The following is a 9,962-nucleotide window of genomic DNA, read 5'->3' on the forward strand; positions in this document are numbered from 1 at the left end:
GTATGGTGGCTCTCACCACGGCTGATATGAGGTGAGTACTTTCTTTATCCTCCACATTTAAATCACACATGAACATCACTTTCTGTAAAACGTTTGTTTTTTTTTTCTCTCTCTACACATCACCACCAACCCCCATCCCCCAGCGATGTTAAAGACTCATTGCCTGCTATCACAAATGCTTGATTGAATTTCTTGGAGTCAAAAGTGACACAACCAGTTATTAGGTTTAGAGTGTATTTACCTTTTCACACAGGACCACATAGATTTGGATACATTTCTTCATTCTACTGTTTCTATGTCACAAAATACACCTTTTGAGATCTTTTTTTTGTTTTAGCTCAGAATGTAGTAGCATAATTTTCAAACAATAAGTCAACTATACCATTACTTAAGAATAGCACATGACTTTAACAAAATAATAACATAAGAAATCAACAATATATAATAACACAAAATGCTAGGTCACAGACCCACCCCGGAACGGTGGTAATATACAACACCTGATTATTTTCTATTTTCTTTACATTTTCTAAAAAGCCAGTAGATAGATATATAGATAGATAGGACCTGGTGATCATTACCCCTACATTTTAAAGGGTAGACAATTATAGTTACACAAACAACAGTTAGTTTTGTATGTGACTCATACCTGGTCAATCTCACATCACTGTGTTGCAGCAAAAAGATTAATCAGGTGTGTCCCTGATTGTTGCCCAATTGTGTTTACCCTTGTTAAGATGAGACGTTCTTCTAAGAATTACAGTTTCCCAACAATTACGCAAATGAGATTAAATCATCTCTTGCAACTGTGTATAAAAAGCTCTGCTGTCAGTACAGCATTACCACAATCATCCACATCTCTGAGACAGTCTGCTGAAGTTGTGAAGACCCGACGGTAACATTTCTCATCAATCTCTTATTGTTTCTCTGTTTTCAATGTAATGTTGGTTGAATGGTGATTTTGCAGATGGTTTTGACCACATCTCATCAGAATTATTGTCAACAGGTGAAATCACTGAAAACATGATCAAGGTTGTGTTTCTGCTTGGATGCCTGCTGAGCCTTGCTCTGGCAAATCCTGTAAGTGTAATATGACTGAAGACTAAATTAATGTTTTAATATATAATGTATAACTATATCTTATACTGTGTGTGTAATTCAGTCACCAAACTGTATCAGTGTTCCTGTACTGTCATATCCAAACAACACATTTGCATGTTTTTTTTTTGAACAGAATGACTCAGCACACGAGCGCAATGCACGTTCTTCATCTAGTGAGGAGGTGAGTCCCATGTTTGTCTTTCTAGGTTTGAACATTAGACACACTTGACTCTCTGATATTTACATATCTCTAAGAAGTTATTCACCAGAGAATGCATTATCACATGTAATAATATATATTACTGATTCTCTTGCAGACTACTGGGACTTCCCTAAATCGTCTTACCCTGCTACTACCTCTTCTACAGAATCCAGCACTTCTGCGGAATTCAACGCTCCTTGCTTTGCTTCTTGCTGCTATACGATAAGCTGCTCCTTAACCAACAGCTAATACTGCCACAAACCAACAATGAATAAAAACCTATGTTGAATTGCACTGGGGTTCTTTTGTCATTTATTTACAGGATTATTGAAAATCAGTGCTTATTTTTGAGTGACTCTGTCTTAAAAAAAAGATTAAAAATGTTGTTGTGCCAACAGTGCAGTGTAGCTAGCTGAACGCTACTTCTTCACTACGTACAACTCTGGATACTGTAGATCTTCTGAAAAAGAAAGGCTTCAATCAGTACCTGATTCCCTGGTATACCTCTCAAATTGGCACCTTAAAGCACTTTAGTTTTTCTCTTTTCTAAACTGAATCTTGACTTTTTCTTTAGTCTTTCTGCTCACTGTTGTGTTTGGTAGCTGCAAAATAAAGTTCATCAGTGAAAATCAGGCAGACACAAAATTTGTTTTGGGTTTTTCACAAACACCTTTTTATTGTACAGTTTGGCCCATAATGTCACGGTCCTGGGTCGGATCGACCCAGCATTTTGAGTTCCTTATGCTTTGGTGTATTTTTGAATTATGAATCTGTGTTTCAGTTATTCTGGTATGTTTTTGCATTATGACTAAGGTTCGGGTTGTATTTTGTTATTATATCCGGTATATTTCAGCGTCTAGTCTGTCTTACTTTGTCGAGTCCGTGTCCTAGTAAAGTGTGTCTTGTTTCCTGTTTTACTTTGAAGGTTCATGTTCCTGTCTTTGTCAGTGTTTATAGCTTTGTTCCCCCTGTCTTGTTAGGTCTTATCCCTCCCAGCTGTGTTCCCCTTCTGTCTTTAATTCCTTGATGACTCCTTCAGTGTGTTTAAGCCCAGTATGTCTTTGTGTCAGTGTGGCGTCGTTAACGTCTGTTCATCCTCATACCACCCTATGTGTTCTGTTTGCCTGCCTGCTAGTTTATTTGCATTCCAGTCTAGTTAGTTCTTTGTTCAGTCTGCATTCCCACAATAAAGCCGAGGGTTTTGAGTTCACCTCCGTGAGTCCTGCTTTTGGGTCCACCTTTCCTGCCTGCCTTCACACAGCCATGACACACAAGTTTTTGGACAAAGCTTTTGTCATTTTTCCTGAATTTTTCCTAATGAAAGTAGCTGTAGATAATGTTACATCTGTGAGATGATTATGGACAATTTTTTTCTTCAATGTTTAAAATTTTACACATGAAGAAATTCACAAAGTCATCACTAGTTGACGTTAAACGACTGTTGGCTCAACAGAGCCCCGGGTTTTCTCAGTCTGGCTAGAGTGTTATAGAGAAACCTAGTGTTGTTCTTATTTCCATCAATCAGTGATGAATAGTAAGATGTTCTCTAGTATTATTATATAGCCTTTTTTTATACAGATGCAAACTGGCTTTCCAGGCTAAACGATGATCTTCTAAATTAGTAAGGTGCAATTTCTTCTGCAGCATACGAGTTACAGCGGTCCCTTGCTGTAATGTGGTTCACCTTTCGCGGCCTCGCTGTTTCGCAAATGTTTATTGGTTCAATTTTACATAGTTTGTTTTCGTTTTTGTTTGCACAGCGCATTGTGTTCTGCGTCCAATCTTGTGCCGGGTTTCCTGTACAGTACAGAATGCGTTCAGCTTGTCAAATTTACAAACATCTTCGATCGCTAGCAGTGTGACTCTGAAGTGCTGTACTGTATGTTTGTAAGTTTTCTCCCCAACAAACACAACAATGTTGATGAAACGTTTTGCACCGTCAAAGGCACCTGCGGTAGCACCCAAAAGGCAGAGGAGGCTGCTAACAATCGCACAAAAAGTTGGACTTCTGGACATGCTAACGGAAAGTAGTAGTTACCGTATTTTCCAGATTATAAGGCGCATTAAGCGAAACAAAACAGTCAGAAAAGTCAAACTTTACACAACTCATTCTTCTTGCTTCCTCTACTTCCGTACCATTGATGCATTAATGTTGAATTCTCTTGCAGCTGCTCTATTCCCATGTTCTAGACCTGAAAACAGTTTTTTAGCCTTGATTTCATTCTGGAATACTAGACTTGTTTTTCTACAAAGATTTGACCTTTGAGTGTTTAAACAAGAGAGAAAAGTGTAAAGATGTTCATGCTTGTCTGAGAAAAGTGTATGAAGTGTGTAGTGAAGGGTTTTACAGCCTTAAAACATCTATAATAATTGTAAAAAAAAAAAAGAGAGAATACAGTTGGCTACTTCAGGGATTTCAGCTATCGCAGATTATTTTTAGAACGTAACTCCCACGATAAATGAGGGACCACTGTATCAGCTTTAAGGTGCACTGTTAGATTTGTATTGTTCATTGTCATTTATGCTTAGAAATATTTACTCATATGCTTAGAAGTATATAATCATTTGTAGATTGAAAGAATGTCTCATCCTAGGAGGTCTGTAACAACTCTGTGTAGCATGAAGAGGGGGGTGTGTTCACTCCTCTACAGAGTGTTCTGGCATAGATCACACACCTCCTAGGAGAGGTCGTATCTTCTCTTGCTGATATATGGTATAGCAAACACACGTATATCTGTTTGAGTGTAAGAGCCTTTTGTTTAGATGGACCACTAGACTCCTGGCACCAGCTTTGGGGAGCCTTCATGGGGTCACACTCTGACCACACACACACAACGCACGGTACTCTTTGTGTGTATGAAACGTCATATGTTAATGAACCTATGCATATTCATGTAACCACAATAAAAGGAGTGCTATGGGGAACCTGGCTGAGAGTCTGACGGAGGTCAAGTGTGTGGAACGACACTTGGCTCCAGGTAGGTCTCCCTCATGTTATTGGGTAATGATCAGACAAAAGTGAGTGTGTGTGTGTGTGTGTGTGTGTGTGTGTGTGTGTGTGTGTGTGTTTGGGGGGGTTGATTTGGGAGAAACTGCATGAACAAGGAGATGTTGAATAATCTGTTCTTGTTTTTTTTTTTGTTTTTTTTACTTTAAGATCGAGTCACTCAGAAATAAGTATGTAAATAAATAAAAAAAATCCCAGTGCAATTTAACATAGGTTTTTATTCATTGTTTGTGCGTTTTCAATTCATCCTTTGTGGCAGTAATAGCTGTTGGTTAAGGAGCAGCTTATCGTATAGCAGCAAGAAGCAAAGCAAGGAGCGTTGAATTCTGCAGAAGTGCTGGATTCCGTAGAAGAGGTAGTAGCAGGGTAAGACGATTTAGGGAAGTCCCAGTAGTCTGCAAGAGAATCAGTAATATATATTATTACATGTGATAATGCATTCTCTGGTGAATAACTTCTTAGAGATATGTAAATATCAGAGAGTCAAGTGTGTCTAATGTTCAAACCTAGAAAGACAAACATGAGACTCACCCCCTCCCTAGATGAAGAACGTGCATCGCGCTCGTGTGCTGAATTATTCTGTTTAAAAACAAACAGTTTTATACAGTCTCTGGTAACACAGTTACACGCACAGTGCAAGATATATTCATATATTACAGATAACATCACTAGCACAGTCTACAGTCATATTACACTTACAGGATTTGCCAGAGCAAGGCTCAGCAGGCATCCAAGCAGAAACACAACCTTGATCATGGTTTCAGTGATTTCACCTGTTAACAATATTTCAGATGAGATGTGGTCAAAACCATCTGCAAAATCACCATTCAACCAACATTATACTGAAAACAGAGAAGCAATAAGAGATTGATGAGAAATGTTACCGTCAGGTCTTCACAACTTCAGCAGACTGTCTCAGAGATGTGGATGATTGTGGTAATGTTGTACTGATATGGGCTCAAAATGTGGTCATAAATATTTTGTACTTGTAAAAAAGATTTGTATGTGTAAAAAAGATTTGTGTGTGCGTAAAAAAGATTTGTGTGTGCGTAAAAAAGATTTGTATGTGTAAAAAAGATTTGTGTGTGCGTAAAAAAGATTTGTATGTGTAAAAAGAATTTGTGTGTGTGTAAAAAAGATTTGTATGTGTAAAAAAGATTTGTGTGTGGACTTAGCCCAAAAAAAACCCTGCAAGTTACAAGTACGAATTTTCTACCCTCTTTTTCTTCCTTTCATCTGATTGGTCAATGTCATGTCAATCACAAATGTAACAATCCAATCAGAGAACAGATGGGTTTGGCTGTCGGAGGGGCGCTTTTTTTGAACTGCAGGTCTTTGAAGGGAATAAATGCCCTTTTACATGCCAACCCAGCGTTTTCCTTCATCACCACGAAGGAAAACAGTCTGTGGTCGTCCGAGTTTGGTGATTTTTGTGTCACAGGTCTACGTGTTTAATATAGGGACTTCCACAGCCTTTTCAACAGCGCTGCGGACCGCGGGGTGGGGGCGGGCAGTGTTTTGGAAATGACAGTCTTCATTACAAAGCTTTCTTCGTTATGAATTAGCATACATGTTTTTATTGAACATTTGAAGAACCAGCAAAAAAAACAGAAACTCTTGTAGAGGACATAAAGTCAGAGATAGAAAAGACAAGGAGCAGGTGCATCTAGTACAGGTAGAGCTGCTGCAAAAACCCACAGAGCCCAGCAGCCAGCGCAACAAATTCTGGATCCTTTGCTTTTAGTTAGCAGTTAGCATTAGCAGCACAGCCTGCGTCCGATGTGAAAGGACTTTTATGCTGCGCACTGTGACTCACAGCAATGGTCCCGGATCAGCCCTGACTTTGTGTTAAACTAATCCTAAAGTAATAATGGTATTTCTAACCACTGATATAGCACAACTTTATCCTTTCAACAGCTGCTGAAAGTTAGGGGACCTAGCTGCTATCGGATATTTATATAGAGATCCTCCAGCTTCAAACTGTATTACCCTTCAAGGACCTGCAGTTCAAAAAAGCGCCCCTCCGACAGCCAAACCCATCTGTTCTCTGATTGGATTGTTACATTTGTGATTGACATGACATTGACCAATCAGATGAAAGGAAGAAAAATCGGGTCAAAATTCGTACTTGTAACTTGCAGGGTTTTTTTTTTGGCTAAGTCCACACACAAATCTTTTTTACGCACACACAAATCTTTTTTACACACACACAAATTCTTTTTACACATACAAATCTTTTTTTACACATACAAAACTTTTTTACGCACACACAAATTCTTTTTACACATACAAATCTTTTTTACACATACAAATCTTTTTTACAAGTACAAAATATTTATGACCACATTTTGAGCCCATATACTGACAGCGGAGCTTTTTATACACAGTTGCAAGAGATGATTTAATCTCATTTGCGTAATTGTTGGGAAATTGTAATTCGTAGAAAAACCTCTCATCTTAACAAGGGTAAACACAATTGGGCAACAATCAGGGACACACCTGATTAATCTTTTTGCTGCAACACACTGATGTGAGATTGACCAGGTATGAGTCACATACAAAACTAACTGTTGTTTGTATATGTTCCTTTAAGTATAATTGTCTACCCTTTAAAATGTAGGGGTAATGGTCACCAGGTTGTATCTATCTATATATGTAGAAAATAATCAGGTATTATATTTTACCACCGTTCAGGGGTGGGTCTGTGACCCAGCGTTTTGTGTTATTTTGTATTGTTGATTTCTTATGTTAATATTATGTTAAAGTCATGTGGTATTCTTAAGTAAGGGTATAGTTGAGTTATTTTCTATTTTGTATTACTTATGAGACAATGTTCTAGTTCTAGTATCAAAGTTCTAGTATCATTATTAGTTTGTCTTTGTTCGGTTTGGTCTGGTTTATGTTTTTTCTATGCTTCCTCGTCTATGTAGGTCCCCTTGTGTCTCTCTTCTCTGAGTCACTCTCCCTCTCTCGCTCCCTCTGTCTCTTTTGTCAAGCTTTCATGTCCCAGTTCACATCTGTCGATACTTCCTTTTTCATTTTGAAAATCTTGTTTTTATGGTTAATGTGCTTAGTTTTACTTACCCCCTGTGGCGTCATGGTCATTTGTGTCAGATGTTTCTCCCCAGGTGTTTACACTTCCCTTATTACCCTTCTGTGTATTTATATCCTTAGTCTCTTCTGTTTTTTGTCGGGTCATCTGTGTGTTCATGTTCATGTTTCATGTCAGTGATTTGCACGATCCTCTCCAGATGTGATAGCAGGCAATGAGCCTTTAACATCTCTGGGGGATGGCCCACTCTTCTTTGCAGAAGGTTGGAGTAGAAGGTTAATCAGTGTTCCAACTTTTCTCCATTTGTGGCTTGCTGTTCTTTAATTGCTGTTTTTTTTTCTTGTTTTCTTTAAAAAAAAAACTCACCTGGGTGTTAACTGTTAACTGCTTAAGCTGCTAAGTCTTCTGATTTGTAATCATAGCAAGGTATTTCCATCTGTTTACCAGTTTGCAAACACTAAAGGGTGGAGACCGACATTACAGTGCATATGCAATGTTTTCTGATGACATAAAGATTAATGTTTACTTTAACTACTGGACAAATCTATTAAAATGTATTATTTCTGATACTTGTGATGAAATGAGTGCAGCATAATCATATCAGCTTTGACCACAAAATAATTGCCAGAAATGTCTACTTTTTGAAAACTGAGTGTTTGTTGAACCTTTTCATGAAACACATTAAATGTTAATTTGCATACGTATTTTAATTTGTATTATATTTGACAAATCTATTTTTGTTTTATTTGTGAGCGGGGTTTCAATTTATGGCTTAAAAACTATTTTTATGGGGCTTTTTTGGCAGGGGGTCAAAGTAATGATGTTGAGGATGGATTTAGAGGACCATTTCTAAACAAAGCTGATCCAGTAAGTGTATATAAAAAGCACTCAACATTTGGACCATCACTACAACAACTAGTGATGGGATTTTCAGCTCTATTTAGAGAACCGGCTCTTTCGGCTCGGCTCTTTCGGCTCCGAACCGGCTCCGAACCGGCTCTTCAGGTTGTTTTGTTGCTTTCATTTATTATTAACAATAATATAAAATTATGCACAAAAGGAATTACTAATGTAAAAAAAGTGGTTTTATTTATATATGTTTATATATAAATATATGCGGTGGCCCCTAGAGACAAAGCATGTACAAACTCCAAAACACATTTCTAGCTTTAACTGAACTTCCAAAATAGAGCTCCCTAGATCACTTAAATTACACAATTGAAAGCATATGTGTATTGTTTGTGTATTTATACACAAGCACTCATATATATTCAAATAATTAAAAAAAAAAAAAGTTCATTTACCTGTTACTACCACACACCAAATACGGCCGTTGGTACTTGCTGGCTTGTGTAGTCACTAGGTAACAACAGCTCAACACTGCGCCCTAGCATCCTGGAGCACTTCTGTTGTCTTTTGTACGTGTTTTGAGTTTTTATGTGCTTCAGAGTTTTTACGTATTTTGGAGTTTTTACATGTTTTGGAGTTTTTACATGTTTTGGAGTTTGTACGTGCTTTGTCTCTAGAGGCCACCATAAATATACTTTTATTTATTCACGCCACATAAAATGTAATAAATAAATCATATAGTACAAAAACCAACTATTCACATTTCAACTTTTAACTATTTAAATTTTTAGCTTTTTCCTTTTAAACAAATTTAAAGTGAAACAACACAAAACACTGCAAACCACAACACAATTAAATATGAATTAAAATAATATATAAAAAAAAGAAGATGCGCATTCTCTGTCATATAAGCCTGCATGAATAAACTTTCTGAATCCTTTATCATCCGCAACTGAAAATAGTTGTGGATGATCACTATACCTTTCTAATATGACGTCCCTTGCTCTCTCTCTCTCTTTCCCTCCTGCTCTGTTCCTGTCCTACTGCGGGTAACTACCGTCCATCCCCCATCTGCCCAGCGCAAAGCACAAGGCTCGCGTGTGGAGTGAAGTGGAAAAAAGTGCAAAAGACGGGAAAAAAAACAAACAAACAAAAAAAGCCTCCCAATTAGGAGCTGGCTCACGTCGTTCACTTGAAAGATCCGGCTGTAAGAGCCGCTTTGTTCGCGACCGACACATCACTACTGACATGAAATTATTGAGGAAAAAGTGATGATATTAATATTACAAAACAAAAACTGTAAAATGTCAATTTAGACAGAAGTTGTCAGGGACCTGGGTCTGAGCAACCCAGGGTCCATGAAAGTTGTGACTCTTTTTATATGATATGTGTTTGTTTCTGCACTGTGCTGCTGTTCCTGTGTCTATGCTTGTGTTTATTGGTGTGTGTGTGTGTGTGTGTGTGGCTGGGGCAGGCAACTTCAGGCCTGGTGGGTGTGGTCCTGCCAGGTGTTTGACCACACCTGAAGATCATCACACACCTGGAGCTGATCAAGCCTAATTGGGGAACTACTTAACAGTGTGGCTGAGCACTTCTCAATGGGGGGCTGTTGTGTGAGACTCCACGTCAGTGTCTGAACTAGTTTAAAGTCAGAGAGTTTATGCCTGCTAGAGAGTGTGTCCTGACAGCTGTCTCCGTTATTTTCTCCTGGGAGAAGTGTAGAACAGCAGAGACCACAGGGAGTGTGGAGA

The 9,962-nt window shown here is 38.2% G+C and overlaps 1 long non-coding RNA gene across 1 annotated transcript; it reads left to right on the forward strand.

Annotated features, from left to right (window-relative positions):
* The first annotated feature begins 833 nt into the window (after positions 1-833).
* On the forward strand, positions 834-1,597 carry LOC146385602 (uncharacterized). The gene is made up of 4 exons (XR_014800387.1): positions 834-895; positions 1,007-1,080; positions 1,235-1,282; positions 1,419-1,597. It is a non-coding gene; the product is annotated as an uncharacterized LOC146385602 (long non-coding RNA).
* The last annotated feature ends 8,365 nt before the right edge of the window (positions 1,598-9,962 follow it).

The sequence above is a fragment of the Perissodus microlepis genome, chromosome 6 (genome assembly GCF_051167445.1).
Source record: "Perissodus microlepis isolate ML-2025 ecotype Zambia chromosome 6, ASM5116744v1, whole genome shotgun sequence".
Taxonomy (NCBI): domain Eukaryota; kingdom Metazoa; phylum Chordata; class Actinopteri; order Cichliformes; family Cichlidae; genus Perissodus; species Perissodus microlepis.